The 18,423-nt window shown below is 38.3% G+C and overlaps 1 pseudogene; it reads right to left on the minus strand.

Moving 5' to 3' along the window:
* Positions 1 to 1,286: 1,286 nt before the first annotated feature.
* LOC110692334 lies at positions 1,287 to 13,872 on the minus strand (annotated as a pseudogene).
* Between the last annotated feature and the right edge of the window lie 4,551 nt (positions 13,873 to 18,423).

Genomic DNA, 18,423 nt, shown 5'->3' on the forward strand with positions numbered 1-18,423 from the left:
TTAAAATTAAGTATTAATTATTTGCTAAATCAATCTACATTATTCTGTTTTTATGAGTTGAAGTGGCTTACGTGTTTATTTTCATTCTTAATAAAATAAGTAGTCAAAATTAAACAGCAGAACATTGAAACTTCAAAGAAGCAGTCATGCACGTTCCTAGCTACAAGCATATGTTTTAATTTATTAGAAGCTAACCTGAACACAAATTTATGTATTGATTCTATATTTTGCATACATTTCATGTGCTTTAATTAATAAAGTACTAGTATATATTCTGATGGGATGGAGCTACCGACCTAGCATGTGCATGTGACAATGTGGTATAGTAGTGTACCTAATTATTTTTTTCTCCTAGACATCTATGTACGTCTTAAATACGAATTAATATATACTTTTAATTCCTAATTTACTCATCTAAATTAGTTCTATGAGTTCTTTTCATCTAAATTTTGTTTGTCCATTTTTACCTCCTCGGTCCCAATAAATGCTATTAGTAGTACATAATATATTGTGGCATGCTGTAAAGATAGGAAGTTGTTAATGTGAGATGTAGGTAATGATTAAGATTTTGTATGTGGCTTGCAACACATCACTGCATAGCAGTATAGCGCATGTATACGAAGCAACTTAACAATGCATATAACTCATAAGACCATAATCATGAAGAAGAACGGAATAGGGTATTTAAATGATCATTGTGCAAATGCATATCCAAGCAAAGTCACTACTTTAGTGATCCCTTGAATTGCCATGGACTCTGTAACCTTCATGTTGTTGCTGTTTTCTTTTTCCGAATTTGTAATCAATTTCTGTTTTGCTTGCTCTTATCAAAAGGATGCATACACCATCAATAGAAGATGAGCTTAGATGAGCTAGCTCAAGCGTCGCAACAAAATTATGAAACAGAAAACAGAGGCATTAGAGGAAATGAGTGACATCCAAATTAAAGAGAGATTGTCCAAATTCAACCATTAGTTGTTAACATTAGGCTGACCTCTTCAAACTTTTGCATTGAACAAGTCCTTCAGTTTACTCTCAAAACTGCTAATGGTATAGGCAATAAAATCAGACATTGATATACAGTGAAGACTTTGAAGTACTCTCTTAGTCACTAAATAATCGACGTCTTAAAATAGAATATCATATAAAATTAAGTTAACAATTATACAACTATAATCACTTTCAAGACACGCTTATGGTCTATTGTATAGGTGGTAATAAGTGATGAACTGATGATGATCGATAGACTTTCTAATACGGAGTATTACGCAATGCCAGTATGTATATATTATGGAAAATTAGTTAGGATTGATTGCTCTGTAGACGTATATATATACACAAACACGGGTATACAACATGAATACAAACATACTTAACATAGTATTCAAAGTATAATAATCCCTTCCTTTCAATGAAATCTGGAAAATAAATGTTGTTCTTCTATTGTATCATCTAAACTCATGTCAATCGAAGAATATATTGTTTGTGCATCATCTTGCTCATTGTTTGAGATTGATTGGTTCTTTGACAATCCATGTTGCAAGGATGATCTTATAGTCTCTAGTTCAGCGGCGACTTCTTTCATAGCCGGTCTTCTCTTTCCATCCAAGTTTACACATCTTTTTGCAAGTTGAGCAACAAGCATTATCTCCTCTTCTCTTCCTTCCCTTTTGACTCGAGCATCTAATATGTCATACAGTGAAGAATCTCCCATATGTTCAAGAAACCATACTACTAGACCCCTTTCTTCATCATCAATCACACGATTTGCCTTTTGTCCACTCAATAACTCGACAAGTACCACTCCAAAACTATACACATCACTCTTATCAGTGAATTGGTTGGACTGAAAGTACCCTGGATCCAAATAACCAAACGTACCTACAACACGAGTTGTGATATGAGTTTGATCAACACCAACTGACTTCGATATTCCAAAATCTGATAATTTAGCTCTGTATTTGTTATCCAAGAGGATGTTGGAAGACTTGATGTCGCGATGAAATATAGGTATTAGATATGACGAATGCAAATATGCAAGAGCATTTGCTATGTCTGTGGCTATATGTAACCGCATTTCCCAAGTGATTGGGAAGTCTTCCTTCAAAGCATGTATATTTTGCTAAAGAGTCCCATTCGACACGTATTCATAAACTAACATAGGAACCTCTGTTTCTAAGCAACATCCTATTAGCTTAACCACATTTCTGTGATTAATTTGTGATAGAATTACCAACTCGTTGATGAATACATTCAATTGGCTTTCATCTACTTTCTTGGACTTCTTTATAGCGACGAGCTTTCCATCATTTAACATGCCTTTATAGACAGTACCTTGCCCTCCTTCGCCTACTATTCGATTTACATTATACTGATCAGTTGCCTTTTCTAGTTCATCCGAAGTTAAAATTCTTGTTTTCTCAACATTGTTGTCTTCGGAAGACATTTGTTGCTTCAATAATAGACCACCATTTCTTTCAAAGTTTTTAGCTTTGATTCTATTGTTTCTTCTTCGTTTATGTACATGGTACAACCAATATACGCCAACTAGAGCAAGTACTAGTACAATGCTAATGCCTAGTCCTGCACGGTGTACATATTTGCTAATTTAGTATTGCCTATCTTTAGTCCTTCATATCAACCGTCCAAGTGAAAAAATCAAAAATATGAAGAGAACAGTAATAATTTAATACGGTAGATGACAATATGATTGCGTATTTATCCTAGAGAAAATGAAACAGATGCAACAATCTTCTTTTTCTTAGGAGTTAGAAATTTTCGCCAACCAAACAACTCCATTTTATGATTCTTAGAAATTTCTACTTTTTATTATACTTCATATTTATAAAATGTCAACTAAATGATGACTTAATGCATGCGTTATATTCCATATCACGATTTCATTAGTTATATTTTCATATTCATAGTTGTATAACTAGAGATTTTTAAATAAGTTGTTGATGGATTGAAATACTTACCAAGCCCAACTGCTATTGTTGTTGTGTTCACCTTTTCTGGCTTTTGAGGACAACCAAAGGTATGATTTCCAAGAGAGATGCAATCTTGTACGCAACCTTCACATCCTCTAACAACTTCATGGTAATATATAGAAAAACCATATTAATAAACTCAATTGACTTGATGAGAATTTTAAAAAATTCAGCAAGTTATAGGAAGACTACAAAAATCTTGAAATCCATTTTTTTTCATCCATCCATCCTTTTTTTTTTCTTTTAACTCGTACCTTATTATGTTTCTAATAAATTTTCGTGCAAACAATAAACTTAAAATTTAGAAAATACTGTCATACATACCTTGGCAACAATTGGGAAGATAAGGATTGCCTTCATAAAACTCGCCTTTGCAACGACAAACATATCCTCCAGCATCATCAGGACTAGGAGCCTTATTAACGCAACTAGAATTCGCATAACTCGGCAAATTCACAGGCAAATCAGTGACACTCCACTCCAATACAACACGAGCAGGATCACATATATTTTGAAAATGCTCAAGATTCTTACTCTTATTAGCGATCCAATCAGTATCCACCAAAAACGCTCTAGTACAAGCATGATCCATGATGACTCCACCTTGTTGTTTCCCTTGTTGTTTCGTTTATATTCCTACTTAGTTTTATATTGGATGATGGAAGTCAAAATGAATAGTCAATGTTTATTTAATATGCTAATATGTTTAGTTTATTTATCTTAGCTTATTTTATGATTCTGTCAAATTATATTCGAATATATCCTGCTAAGTATGCTAACCTATTCGTATATTCTGCTATAAGCATGTTTATGTTTTTATTATTCTTTAAGTAACTGATTTTATCTTTATGTTTCTAAGATAATATTTTCTGTCAAATGTATTTATTTATCTAGCTTATTATTTATCTTATTTGGTTGTTGAATTTTTTCTGAATATGATAAGATTTCTGTTTAAGATAAATATTGTTGTTACTTGTGCTTGCTGACCTGGTTTTTAGGAAGCTAAGTATGCTGTAACAGATTTCTAGCTGGAAGATAAACGTTGAATTTAAAAGCAGCTTTGAAGTTTGAATTTGAAAGCTTCGAAATTTCTGGAGTTTGTTGAAGACCCAGAGACTGCTGGCAACGTTTTAAAGTCAGCTTCAAAGCCTTATAAATAGCATGAAGATCAGCCGGTTTCATCATCCAAGATTTTCAAGAAGTCTTGTGCTATTCTAAGAGCTTTAATTCTCTCATTGTTTACTACTTTTCATTACTTAAAAGTGAGGGGAAAATACGAGTGTTCACTTGTGCTAAACTTTGTAATACTTGAGTGATACACTTCGTAGTAAAATTATAATACTCGAAGTTGTTTGAGTGTGTTAGCTTTTATTTCTAGGATTTGAGTGTTTAAGGTGTAGTGGGAAGTACTACGGAGAGAAGATAGTGAGATCTTCTAGGTTGCTTTAGAACTCTAAAGGAAGAAATAAAAGTTGGTTAAAATCCTACGGGTTGGACAACCCTAGGCGGAGACGTAGGCCTTTGTGCTGAACTTCGTAACAATTCCTTGTGTTTATTTCTGTTTTTATTTTTGCCTTATTCTTGCTTTCGTTCTTTGTTTTAAATAGTTTTAGCAAAATCCAAAACAAACATTTATAACCTTCTGCTTACTAACTGTTTTACTTTAAATAGTTTTCAAAGTCTTGATTTGTAAAACAGAGATCAGTTTATTCCGCCCTGTAACTGATCTCAAGGCCTTGACATTTTCTGTTTTGCGAAAAACGCCCATACTCTATTCAACGCCCCCCCCCCTTCTAGAGTAGTAATATGTTTATTCCATTACCATTGTGATCCTTTAATTTGGTATCAGAGCAGGTATTCACGTAAAGATCTAACAATCTGTGAAGATGAATTCCATTGGTGATGGAGGCTTCGCTCAAGGTCGATCCGCAAATCGCCCTCCTCTCTTTTGTGGCAACAACTTTGCTCATTGGAGGTCATTGATGCAAATGTTCGTGATTGATCAAGACCTTGAACTCTGGGAGATTATCAAGAAGGGTCCTAAAGTTCCTATGAAGACCACTGAAAGTGGAGTAGCCGTTCCTAAGAATGATGATGAGTTCAACCAAACGGATCTTGAAAGTGTTGCAAAGAATTATCGTGCTATGAACTTGCTGTATTGTGGACTAGATGCTAATGAATTCAACCGTGTGTCTACATGCAAAAGTGCCAAGGAGATATGGGATAAGCTCGTAGTCACATATGAAGGAACAAGCCAAGTCAAGGAGACCAAAATCAGCATTTTCCTTCGACAATATGAACTTTTTAAAATGCTTTCAAATGAATCTATTAAAGAAATGTTTACTAGATTCACTCAAATTATTAACAATCTTGATTCTCTTGGCAGGTTTTTCTCAAATGAAGAAAAAGTGAGAAAGATCCTTCGATGTCTTCCAAAAGCAAAGTGGGGTCCTAAAGTTACAGCAATTGAAGAAGCTCGAGATCTAAGAACCCTTCCTCTTGATGATCTATTGGGAAAATTAATTACCCATGAAATGTCCTTTGATGAAGAAGATGGAGAGCCTGCCTCATCCACAAAGGGGCTAGCTCTCAAAGCCAAGAAAGAAGAAGAGATAGAGGAAGATTCGGATGAAGATGATGATGAAGACCCCTTTGCTCTTCTCTCAAGGAGTCTTACCAAAATCCTCAAAATGAAGAAGAAGTTCTCAAAAGAAAGAAATCATGGAAAATCTGATTGATACAACAATCGCCAAGAAAAGCCTAAGGGAAAGACATACAACAAACTCAATACCTTGAAATGCTATGAATGTGGTGAAGAAGATCACCTTGTACGAGATTGTCCTCAAAGAAAGAAGTCTAAGCCCTACAAAAAGGAATTCAAGAAAAAGGCTATGGTGGCATCTTGGAGCGATTCTGACTCAAGTGATTCAGACGATGATGATCAAGCCAACCTATGTCTAATGGCAGAAAAAGACACTTCTAAAGAGGAATATCTTCAGGTAATTGTAAATAATCTCATGTCTAGTCCTTCAAATATTCTTTCTGAATTCTTGCATAATATGATTATCAATGAGGAAAGCTTGATTCAAGAGTCAAAAATTTTGAAAGAAAAACTCAGTACGCAAGTTGAAACTACTGAGAATTTAATCAAAGAAGTTTCTGTTTTAAAAGAAGCTTATACAGCTCTCGAAAACAAGGTCAAAGTGTCTGAAACTCAGATCAAGGCCTTGAAAACCGAGAACAGTACTTTGAAACAAAAACTCACTTCTCTAAATTACTGTAATTATAGTCTTGAAAACGAGAAGAAAAGTCTTTTTGAAAAGTGTTCAAATCAGCAAAGTCTTTTAAATAAACTTTCAAATTCTGAAAATGATTTTAACAAAATTTTGGATAAAGCACGAGGATCCAGAGACAAAACTGGACTTGGTTTTAACAAATATCTTGACAAAAAGAAACCTACTGTTTTTGTTAAAGCCAAAGGAAGTTTTAATGGTCCTACCTGTTTTTATTGTTGCAAAAAAGGTCATACCAAGCTTACCTATCCTTTCAAAAGGAAAAATCCTCGTATTATCAAACATTCATTTCCTATTAAGCAAATCTGGGTAGTTAAGGGAACTAGACCACCAAACATGGTCTATCCCGAATATGATTCCAAATTTGCAGTTTGGTCTAGAAAGGTTTGACAATTTGTTATTTTGCAGGAGAGCTTGAAAAAGAAAAATTATAGATGGATTTTAGATAGTGGATGTTCTCGGCACATGAGTGGAAATTCTGCTTTATTCTCTAAGGTTGAAACTAATCTATGTGGAACAATAACCCTTGGAGACAAAAAGAAGTGCAATATCGTTGGCATTGGAAAAATTGGAGGTGATGCATTTAACTCCATTGATGATGTCTATCTAGTTGATGGATTGAAGTACAATCTTTTAAGCATCTCTCAACTGTGCGACAAAGGCAACGAGGTAATATTTGATAGTGAAAAATGTGAAGTGCGTGACAAAGGTGGTAAGATCATTCTAACTGCTCCTAGAAATAATGATGTGTATTCGTTTCATTCTAATCTTGTTGAAAGTTCTAGTCTGTAGTGTCTCAAGGCCCTGACTGAAAATACAAGGCTTTGGCACAGAAGACTTGGAAATATTAACATGCATACTATGAAAAAGTTGTCTATACAGAGTTTAGTGCGTGGCTTGCCTGAATTAAATTTCAAAGAAAAAGGGTTGTGCAAAGCATGTGCTCGAGGTAAACAAGTTAAAGGTTCTTTTAAGACCAAAAAGGTTGTAAGTACCTCTAAACCCCTTGAACTTTTACATATTGATTTATGTGGTCCTATGCGTGTCAAAACCCCAAAAGGAAAATAGTATATCCTTGTGGTTGTTGATGACTATTCTCGTTTTACTTGGGTTTCATGTTTAAGAGAAAAATCAGAAGCTTTGTTGGAGTTTTCAAAAATTTGCAAAGAAGTTCAAACTGAGAAAAACCTACCTGTGGTAGCTGTGAGAAGCGACCATGGTAGAGAATTTGATCAAATTAATTTTGAAAAGTTTTGTACTAAATATGGTATTTCTCACAACTTTTCAGCTCCAAGGACACCTCAACAAAATGGGGTTGTGGAACGCAAGAACCGCACCCTTGAGGATCTGTTCAGGACCATGCTTTTGGAAAATGCTTTACCAAAATATTTTTGGGCAGAAGTTGTTAACACAGCTAACTATGTATCAAATCGTTGTTTAATTCGCCCTATTTTAAAGAAAACTCCATATGAGCTTTTCAAAGGAAGGAAACCCAATATAGCTCATCTAAAACCATTTGGATGTACTTGCTTTGCTCATAATAATGGAAAAGATAACCTTGGGAAATTTAATGCACGTAGTGATGAAGCTATTTTCTTGGGATACTCTTCTGTTTCTAAAGCATATAGAGTCTTTAACAAGCGAACTAAGCTTGTTGAAGAAAGCATACATGTTATTTTTGACGAATCCGAAAAGGATACTTTGAGTGAAAGTTTTACAAGTCTAAGGCTGAACAGATACGAGGAACCAGAAACAGATGATGAAAGTGATAAAGAAGCAGCAGAAGCTCCAGCAATGCGCCCTACCCAGAACATCCAAGAACCCATTCAAACCACAGAAGAATTAAATCAATCCTCTGTTTCTCCTCCTCAAAGCCCTGAAAGCTTATCTCAAGACCTTGAACCTGAACCTGAATCGAGCCAAAATTCATCTCATGGTCTTGAAACAGTACTCCAAGAACCTCCTGCTACCCCCTTACTAATGCGCAGAAAATTCAAACATGCCTCATCTCATCCTCTTGATAAAATCATTTCTGACCCAAAATCTGGAATCCAAACCAGAGCAAACTTAAAGTCTCTTTGTGCCTTTCATGCCTTTGTTTCCCTTGTTGAACCAAAAAATGTCAAAGAAGCCTTACATGAACCGGATTGGATTATTGCTATGCAAAGTGAGCTAAATGAGTTCGAGAGAAACAAAGTCTGGAATTTGACTTCAAGGCCCAAAGGAAAATCAATAATTGGAACAAGATGGGTTTTCAGAAACAAGTTGGATGAAAATGGTAAAATTGCTCGAAATAAGGCAAGGTTAGTAGCTCAAGGCTACAATCAAGAAGAAGGTATATTTGCACCAGTTGCACGTATGGAAGCAATCAGAAGTTTACTTGCTTTTGCATCCTTTATGCGTATCAAACTATTTCAAATGGATGTAAAATGTGCCTTTTTAAATGGTTTTCTAAAAGAGGAAGTTTATGTAGAACAACCTCCTGGTTTTGAAAATGAATCTTTTCCTGACCATGTTTACAAACTTGATAAAGCTTTATACGGTCTGAAACAAGCCCCAAGGGCTTGGTATGAACGTTTATCAAAATATCTTTTGGAAAACGGTTTTAAACGTGGTCAAGTTGACAAAACTCTGTTTGTTAAAATCAAAGCAAGTGACTTACTGATTGTGCAAATTTATGTTGATGACATTTTGTTCGGTGCTACTAATGATTCCCTTTGCAAGGAATTTTCTGATATAATGTGCAGGGAATTCGAAATGAGCTTAATGGGTGAACTCAATTTCTTTCTTGGATTGCAAATCAAACAAGATAAAGGAGGCATCTTTGTGAATCAAGGCAAATATACTAGAGAGCTCCTTAAGAAATATGATATGCTACAATCCAAAGAAGCAAAAACTCCTATGAGTTCATCACTATCTTTAGACAAAGATGAGAATGGTAATCAGTAAATCAAAAGCAATATCGAGGTATAATTGGATCTCTTCTTTATTTAACAGCAAGTCGACCTGATATTATGTTTAGTGTTTATATGTGTGCACGTTTTCAAGTTGATCCTAAGGAATCACACTTAAGTGCTGTTAAACGTATTTTAAGGTATCTAAATGGAACTAAGGACTTTGGTCTTTGGTATCCTAAAAATAGCAACTTTGAGCTTGTTGGGTATTCGGATGCTGATTTTGCAGGTTATAAAGTAGACAGGAAAAGTACTTCAGGTTGCTGCCAATTTCTTGGATCATCTCTCATAAGTTGGCACTCTAAGAAACAAAATTTTGTAGCTTTATCAACTGTAGAAGCTGAATACATTGCAGCCGGTGCTTGTTGTTCACAAATATTGTGGATATCTCAACAGCTTAAAGATTTGGGCCTTAATTATACAGGAATACCTTTAAAGTGTGATAATACCAGTGCTATATCAATTGCTAAAAATCCTGTGCAGCACTCTCGAACCAAACATATTGATGTTCGACATCATTTCTTAAGAGATCATGTGGAGAAAGGTGACATTTCTATCTCTTTCATTCCTACAAATTTTCAAATTGCTGACATATTTACCAAGCCTTTGAGTGAAGAAAGATTTAATTTTATACGGCTTGAGTTGGGAATACTAAATAAGGATGCAACTTCGTAGGGGGAGCCAAGGTACGTTACTTAATTTATTTAATTTCTTTAAGTATTTGTTTTTGTGTTAAGTGCAAATTACTTCAGAGCCCTGAACTATATTTCAAGGCCTTGAAGTAAAACTGTCGAAAAATAAATAAATAAATCTGGAACAGTACTTGGTGATTATTCTCGTGAATTCTCATTCAATGTACTTATTTATTATTTCTTTTGAAAACGTTTTCAAAACTCGTACATTCATTTAATCTATTTGATTTTTAAACAGTCGCACCTTTTCACCTTTTTATCTTTTTAATCTGTTTTGAAAAATCTTTTACTATCCCGTACCTATAAATACTTGCCTGCATTCACTCCTTCTCTCTCATCCGCCAAAAAGATTTCACTCTTTCTCTCCTCTACTACCTCTGTCTTCTCCTCTTCTACACTCTTCCATTATTCTTTTTTCCCTTTCTTCATGGCGCCCAAAAGAAAGCATGTCGCCATTAAACTTGCTCAGAAAAAGAAACAAGCCAAAGCTCAAAAGACAGCTCCAAAGCAAGTTCCATACTCTGAACCTTCACAATCGACATCTTCTCATTCACCAATTCGTGAAGAGGAAACCCCATCGAAAGCCATTCCTGTCAAATTTCCTGAGAAATCTCAAGCTTCGGCTTCTCAAGAACACACTTTTGAAGTTCCATCCTCTCTCCCTCCTTCATGGTTCAAGAATTTCACAACCCTTGGTAAATGGAAGGATGGGTATCACTCTCGCAAGATTTGTTCTTGTGAACCAATTGCTATGGATCTTGTCAATTCCTCATCGCTTCGATTTTTCAAGCTATTTTGTGAGTCTTCTCTTGTTCATCTTGCTTCTCTGCCTAATTTTGCATACCCTCATCTCACTCGTTTATTTTATCTTAATATGACTCTTGTTAATTCTAGTGAGGGGCCTTCAATTGAGTCAATTGTTAAAGGAATCAAAATTAGATTAACTAATCAGATTATGGCAGAAATTTTGGGAGTTGCTCCTGTTGTGTATGATAAGTCCTTTCCTTCTCGTCTTTCTTGTATTACTGCTGCTAGGACTCAATTTCTTTTGCCTAATACTCCTACCTCAAAGCAGCTCACTCACTCTTCTCTTGATCTTGAACCTAAGATCATTTTCCAATTTCTGACTCGAACTATTATGCCCAGATCTAATTCAAGGGAATTATTGACTGATCAATGCCTTGAAATTCTGTATTTGCTGTTCAATGGCTATCCTCTTGATCTGCCCTCCATTATTCTCACATATATGTCTCACATCTACAACTCTACTCGTCTTGCTACCCTTCCCTATGCAAACCTTTTGCCAAAGATCTTCGAATTTTTTGATGTTCCAGTTGACACAGAGGAAGTAGATCGTCTTACTACTCCTAGTGTGGGCCTGGAACTCTTCAACAAAATCGGAATTTTCAGGGTTGGAAGGGATACATGGAAGTTCATCTCAGACCTCTCTGATGAAGACCTTACTGCCATTCCCTCTGCCTATAAACCCGAAGCTGATATTCCTGTTCCTGCTTCAAAACTTCAAGCTCTGGAATTTGGCATGGAGGATCTTCGCCAGTCCATGTACTCCCTGTTTGCAGATGTTGAGAGGAAGCCTGATGAAATCAGTGCTCAGTTGGCTGGTTGAGCAGGGGAGTTGCAGGACTCAAGGCTTATTTCTGATTTTCAAGGCCTTGATGTTTTTTAAAAAGTTATTTTGCTTCTTTTGGTCTGTAATAACTTTGAACTTATGTTTTTTAGTTGTTTTCAACCTTTGTTCCAGACATTTTTCTCCCTTGATTGGATGTCAAAAAGGGGGAGAACATATGTGTTTGTGTGTGTTAGTTTTTGGAAAGTTTTTGGTATATATATGATTAATGTTTTTGAATGATGGTTATTATTTATTGGAAAGTTTTTGGTATATATATGATTAATGTTTTTGAATGATGGTTATTATTTATTGGAAAGTTTTTGGTATATATATGATTAATGTTTTTGAATGATGGTTATTATTTATGCTCCTTATGTTATCTTACTCTAATCATACTTGTTCTCTTTATTATTTGTCACAGGTTTTGACTTCCATCAAGGGGGAGATTGATGACTCCACCTTGTTGTTTCGTTTATATTCCTACTTAGTTTTATATTGGATGATGGAAGTCAAAATGAATAGTCAATGTTTATTTAATATGCTAATATGTTTAGTTTATTTATCTTAGCTTATTTTATGATTCTGTCAAATTATATTCGAATATATCCTGCTAAGTATGCTAACCTATTCGTATATTCTGCTATAAGCATGTTTATGTTTTTATTATTCTTTAAGTAACTGATTTTATCTTTATGTTTCTAAGATAATATTTTCTGTCAAATGTATTTATTTATCTAGCTTATTATTTATCTTATTTGGTTGTTGAATTTTTTCTAAATATGATAAGATTTCTGTTTAAGATATATTTTGCTGTTACTTGTGCTTGCTGACCTGGTTTTTAGGAAGCTAAGTATGCTGTAACAGATTTCTAGCTGGAAGATAAACGTTGAATTTAAAAGCAGCTTTGAAGTTTGAATTTGAAAGCTTCGAAATTTCTGGAGTTTGTTGAAGACCCAGAGACTGCTGGCAACGTTTTAAAGTCAGCTTCAAAGCCTTATAAATAGCATGAAGATCAGCCGGTTTCATTATCCAAGATTTTCAAGAAGTCTTGTGCTATTCTAAGAGCTTTAATTCTCTCATTGTTTACTACTTTTCATTACTTAAAAGTGAGGGAAAAATACGAGTGTTCACTTGTGCTAAACTTTGTAATACTTGAGTGATACACTTCGTAGTAAAATTATAATACTCGAAGTTGTTTGAGTGTGTTAGCTTTTATTTCTAGGATTTGAGTGTTTAAGGTGTAGTGGGAAGTACTACGGAGAGAAGATAGTGAGATCTTCTAGGTTGCTTTAGAACTCTAAGGGAAGAAATAAAAGTTGGTTAAAATCCTACGGGTTGGACAACCCTAGGCGGAGACGTAGGCCTTTGTGCTGAACTTCGTAACAATTCCTTGTGTTTATTTCTGTTTTTATTTTTGCCTTATTCTTGCTTTCGTTCTTTGTTTTAAACAGTTTTAACAAAATCCAAAACAAACGTTTATAACCTTCTGCTTACTAACTGTTTTACTTTAAATAGTTTTCAAAGTCTTGATTTGTAAAACAGAGATCAGTTTATTCCGCCCTGTAACTGATCTCAAGGCCTTGACATTTTCTGTTTTGCGAAAAACGCCCATACTCTATTCAACCCCCCCCCCCCCTCTAGAGTATTAATATGTTTATTCCATTACCATTGTGATCCTTTCAATCCACAATACGATTATCCCCCATGCTCGAAACTTGTAACGAATAATAATCCACAGACGACGAAATTGAAGTCTGGCAACATCCTACTCCGTAACAATCAACCTCTTGCTTGGTAGAATTATTGATACAGACCGCGGCACACCCAGCAATCGTCTTGTTATCTTTGTCTAGTAACACGATACCTCCTCCGCAACCATTTACTAGTAACACGTTACGTTTCCTAGAGAAGAGAAACGGACTTCCTGTTAAATTATCAGAATTTCCAAACACGAGTGTTCGAGGATTTCCGTCTCCTTCGCAGATTCGATAGCAGGGAACTACTGAGACAAAGTTTCGTTCCTCTTTTAAAGGATGTAAGTTTATTTGTATACCCTGAATGTTGTTGTTTAATCTTTTTAGGTGAAAACTATCACTTTTGTTAACACACTCGATATCGAACCAAGGGTTGTGATAGCAGTTCGGACCTATGCCGAAGGGGTAAGGAATGCTCACGTTTCCGCAATGATCGTTACACCCTGGCTTTGCTATGCGCGGCCGGGGTAGCCCGGCCGCAGCGGAGATATGTAATAGGCATGCTGCCATGGCTAGGACTAGTAATAGCTGATACATGTACACTTGATTTAATGTTTTTGCATACATATTGTGTATTTTTGTGTATGATGAATTGATTATAATTAACATTGCAAACTCAACCTTAAAATCAAAATCTATGAGTAACTAACTAGTCAATTTTTATTGTCAATTTTTGCAAGTTGCACAATATAATTAATTGGGTGGGGTAGGGAAGAAAAGTTTATTTTCATTAGTACGTAATTTCGGTGAATGCTACTAATTTTCCCACGAGTTCTTACGCGGCTACACCCAACACTATCTATACTAAAATATATGGAAAATATATATATATTAAATAAGTATTATTATATCAATTCATTCATTGTATGATAGTCTTATATATCCTTTAATAGAGTCTTATATTAGTCATCTATAAGACCACCAAAATTCCTTTATATCTAAACACTAGAGGATTATTCATCGTGTTATGCTTTATACCTCGTATCATATCATAGAATAAAGATAAGCTTGGCAATTCATGAATTACACACAGTAAGTCTCAATTATATGTTATCCATGTAAGTTAAATATTTAATAGCTCATATATTCAAGTGTTGCTGAAGCTCATTAACTAGTTATTCTTTGATTCTAAAATCATTTGTGTTTTATTTTATATTTCGTGTTTGGGTCCAATTTAGTCCAATTGGGCTTAGGCATTAAATGATCCAATTAAAAGCCCAAGGTCAAGGTTCATCTCTCCAAATTGTGCTAAAGTCAAAGATCAGTCCTCAAGGCAAGCCAATTGGGCTAAGGCCCAACTTCTCCATGTATGAAGAGGTATAAAAGCCATCAATATTACATTTGTACATTCATTCAAGCAAAGCCTCAAGCAACTAATTCTCTTGCATAGTGTTCTCTTTCTACACACTGTACTGACTTTAGCATCGGAGGGGCCTTCCTCGGCAACACCCCCGAGGCTAGTTTACGTGTGTTTACTGTGCAGGAAACCTTCGGCCCAACATTTCTTGGATCGAATCTAGTCTTCACCACTTCATCGGACCTTCGGCAAGGTCCCATTGTTTTCACCCGAAACAATTTGGCGCCGTCTGTGGGGAAGACTTTCAAAAATCTTTAAGCCAAATTTCTAACCAAGATCATCTTGCAATTATCTTAGTAGTAATGGCTAAGAACCGCAAGAGCAAAGGCCTCCGTCAAGGAGCGGGCGAAAAGCCTAAAACCCCTACACCATCACCCTCGCCGGACCGGAACTCTCCCAAGGGTGCCAGCTCGGGGGGAGGATCATACAGGGAGGATTCCCTTTCTCCCGTAATTCATGACTCTCATCATAGGCCGAGTCACTCTCGGTCTAGCAGGGGTGAGTCCGATCATAGGACACATTCAGTGCCCCAAAGCCAACCATCGACTGTGCGCCCTCATTCCCATACTCGGTCGAGGACCCCATTGACGGGGCCCAGCTCGGAGGAGGTGGCAAGAGCGCTGGCAGTGCTCATGGAGGCAATGAGGGCACAAAATATGCCACCACCTCGTGATCGAACTCCTCCGTATACCCGGCATCAACGGAGGAAGCTAGACCATGATGGTGGGAAGCTTCCTTCCTTCTGGGAACTGGAAGAGTGGGAAGAGGATACCTGGAAAAATGAAAAAGAGAGGAAAAAGAACCCTCAATTTTTAAAAGGATCCTCATCCTCCCGACCAGAAACGCATAAGAGCAGCAGCTCAGCTTCTCGGCCAGAATCTACTCACCGAGAACCTGAGACTGTTCGCCGAAGCGTCCTCGACCGACTCGGCGGCAAGGAACCGAGCGTGCGCAGTCGCCTCTCGTTCCCTGCGGCCGAGGCCCAGACTTCCCAGCCAGGGACGAAAACCACTCCTACCTCTCTAAGAGGGCGGAGCGCGGTCCCTTCGGCTAGGAACAAGGGCAAGGCCGTTATGCTACCCGCCAGTTCGCCATTCGAGCAATGGATACTGGAAGAGCACGTGCCCACGGTTAAAATACCGTCGCACATCACATATGACGGGACCTCGGATCCGAAGGACCACGTGGGCTCGTATGAGACTCATATGCATCTTTGCCCCAGATCCGAAGCGACTTGGTGCAAATATTTCCCAACCACTCTCAAGGGGGTCGCGCAAGCGTGGATCTCCAAGGGAGTAAAGCAAGGCTCCATAACAGGGTGGGATGATCTGTCCTCCAAGTTTAGGAGCAAGTTTTCCACGGCAAACCGCCGAGAGAAGACTACTGTAGAACTCATGAGTCTACAACAGGGGGAAACCGAAAGCCTCCGAGACTATCTGACCCGTTTCAGTAACGAGTCATCCAGCGTCTCTCAGCTAGACCAGGGGCTAGCTATTTTTGCAATGCAGAATGGCCTTCAGCCCGGGAAGTTCCTAGACTTCATGGTCATGCATACCCCACAGACCTTGGAGGAAGCTCTGAATGCCTCGGATAAATTCATCCGAGCCGAAGAATGGAACAAAGCAAAAACCCAACCTCAATTCGGGGGAGGGAAACAAAGACAAATACCCTTGTCTGAAGGCCAAGGCCATAAGGCAAAGGGAAAGTCAAAGGCCTCGGAGCAATCTTCGGCCAGCGACCCAAAGAAGGAAAAATCTGCCTCATACACAGGCAGATACGAGTCCTACACTCCGCTCTCTCTTCCACGCACCAAAATTTACAGCGTGACGAAGGAGGAGCAGAGTTACCGAAAGCCGAGACCACTCCTAGAGTGGTATCAGCGAAAAAATAAAAATCAGTGGTGCGAGTTCCACGAGTCTCCGGGACACAACACTGAGGAGTGTATCCAACTGAAGGACCAGATAGAGGACATGGTCCGGAAGGGATACTTGAAAAAATACATCGCGGATTACCGCGAGAAAAAAGAGTCCGAGAAGTCAGCAAAGGACTCTCGGCAAGACCTCGACTTCCCCCGGAAGAACAGTAAAAAGCCGGAGGGGAAATTCTCTCCGATCAATGTTATCTCGGGAGGAATATGCTCTCGGAGGGAGCACAAGCGACACCTTAGGGCTTTGACTCACCAGGTGAACAACGCTGACATTCAGTCTCCCCAATCGCCGGTGCCGAACATGACGTTCACAGCCGCCGACTGCCGGGGGATAACGTTCCCTCACGAGGATCCGTTGGTGATCATCGCCACGGTGGCCAACCACGACGTCAGTAAGGTCCTTGTTGACGGTGGCAGCGGAGCAAACATTCTGTTCCGAAAGGCCTACAATCAAATCAAGCTGAAGCCCAAGCACCTTACGCCGGTACCCTACCCGGTATCCGGGTTCAACGGGGCTTCAACTTATCCAGATGGGAAGGTGACACTTCCTATCACCATCGGCTGCGATGAGGCAGCCAGGAACGTCATGATTGAATTTTTGGACATTGACGCTCCTTCAGTGTACAACGTGATTTTGGGGAGACCCATAATTCATGAGATCCAAGGGGTCGTCTCAACTTATCATCAGCTGATGATTTATGTCTAAGACGCCGGCTTCCCCGAAAGGATACAGGGCAACCAAAAGGACGCCCGAAGGTGCAACTACCTCAAGCCATCCAGTAGTCGCCCAGATGACGACAAGGATGAGGAGGAGAAAGAAAAAGAAAGAGAGCCAAGCACAAAAAAGCCGAAAGGCCTAATTGCTTCGGCCCAAGGATCTGTACCCAGAGGTAAAGGGCCCGAAAGGGAAAAGGCTAGCTCTTCAGCTGAACAGCAAGACTCAGAGAGCCAGCCGAAGAACAAAAAGACTGGGACACCTGCTGACAGGTAGCAGGCCAGATTATGAAGAGTCCAGTCCATCAGCAATGGACATGGACCAACAGACTGAAACAGTTGAGTTGGCCGAAGGAGACGTTAAGAAATGTGTAACAATCGGGATGGACCTTGATTCGAACACCCGTTGTGAACTTATTCAGCTCCTTCGGGACAACAGAGATGTGTTTGCTTTCTCGGCAACTGATATGCCCGGGATAAGTCCAGACCTCATCTCCCATAAGCTTAATGTTGACCCAACGTGTCGACCAATTAAGCAAAAGAAGCGGAATTACTCCGCTAATAAGAACCGAGACATCGCAGCCGAGGTCAAAAAATTGCTGGAGGCAGGCTTCATCGAGCCTTGCCAATATCCAGAATGGCTGGCAAATGTGGTGATGGTTCAGAAGGCCAATGGTACCTGGAGTATGTGCGTTGACTTCACGGACCTAAATAAGGCTTGTCCGAAGGATTTCTATCCCTTGCCGAGGATCGATCAGCTAGTCGATTCGACAAGTGGCCATGCCTTGCTTAGTTTCATGGACGCATTCTCGGGGTATCATCACATCTTCATGCACCCCGACGATCGAGCAAAGACAGCATTCGTCACGAACGCTGGGGTGTACAATTACAAAATGATGCCCTTCGGATTGAAAAATGCGGGGGCAACCTATCAAAGGCTGGTGGATCAAGTTTTTGCCGATCAAAAGGGCCGAAACATGGAAGTCTATGTCGACGATTCGATCGTCAAAAGCAAAAGACCTGAGGACCATGTTAAGGACCTGGCTGAAACTTTTGCCACCTTAAGAAAGCATCAAATTAAGCTGAATCCGAAGAAGTGTGTCTTCGGCGTG

Source organism: Chenopodium quinoa, unplaced genomic scaffold (assembly GCF_001683475.1).
Source record: "Chenopodium quinoa cultivar QQ74 unplaced genomic scaffold, ASM168347v1, whole genome shotgun sequence".
Taxonomy (NCBI): Eukaryota; Viridiplantae; Streptophyta; class Magnoliopsida; order Caryophyllales; family Amaranthaceae; genus Chenopodium; species Chenopodium quinoa.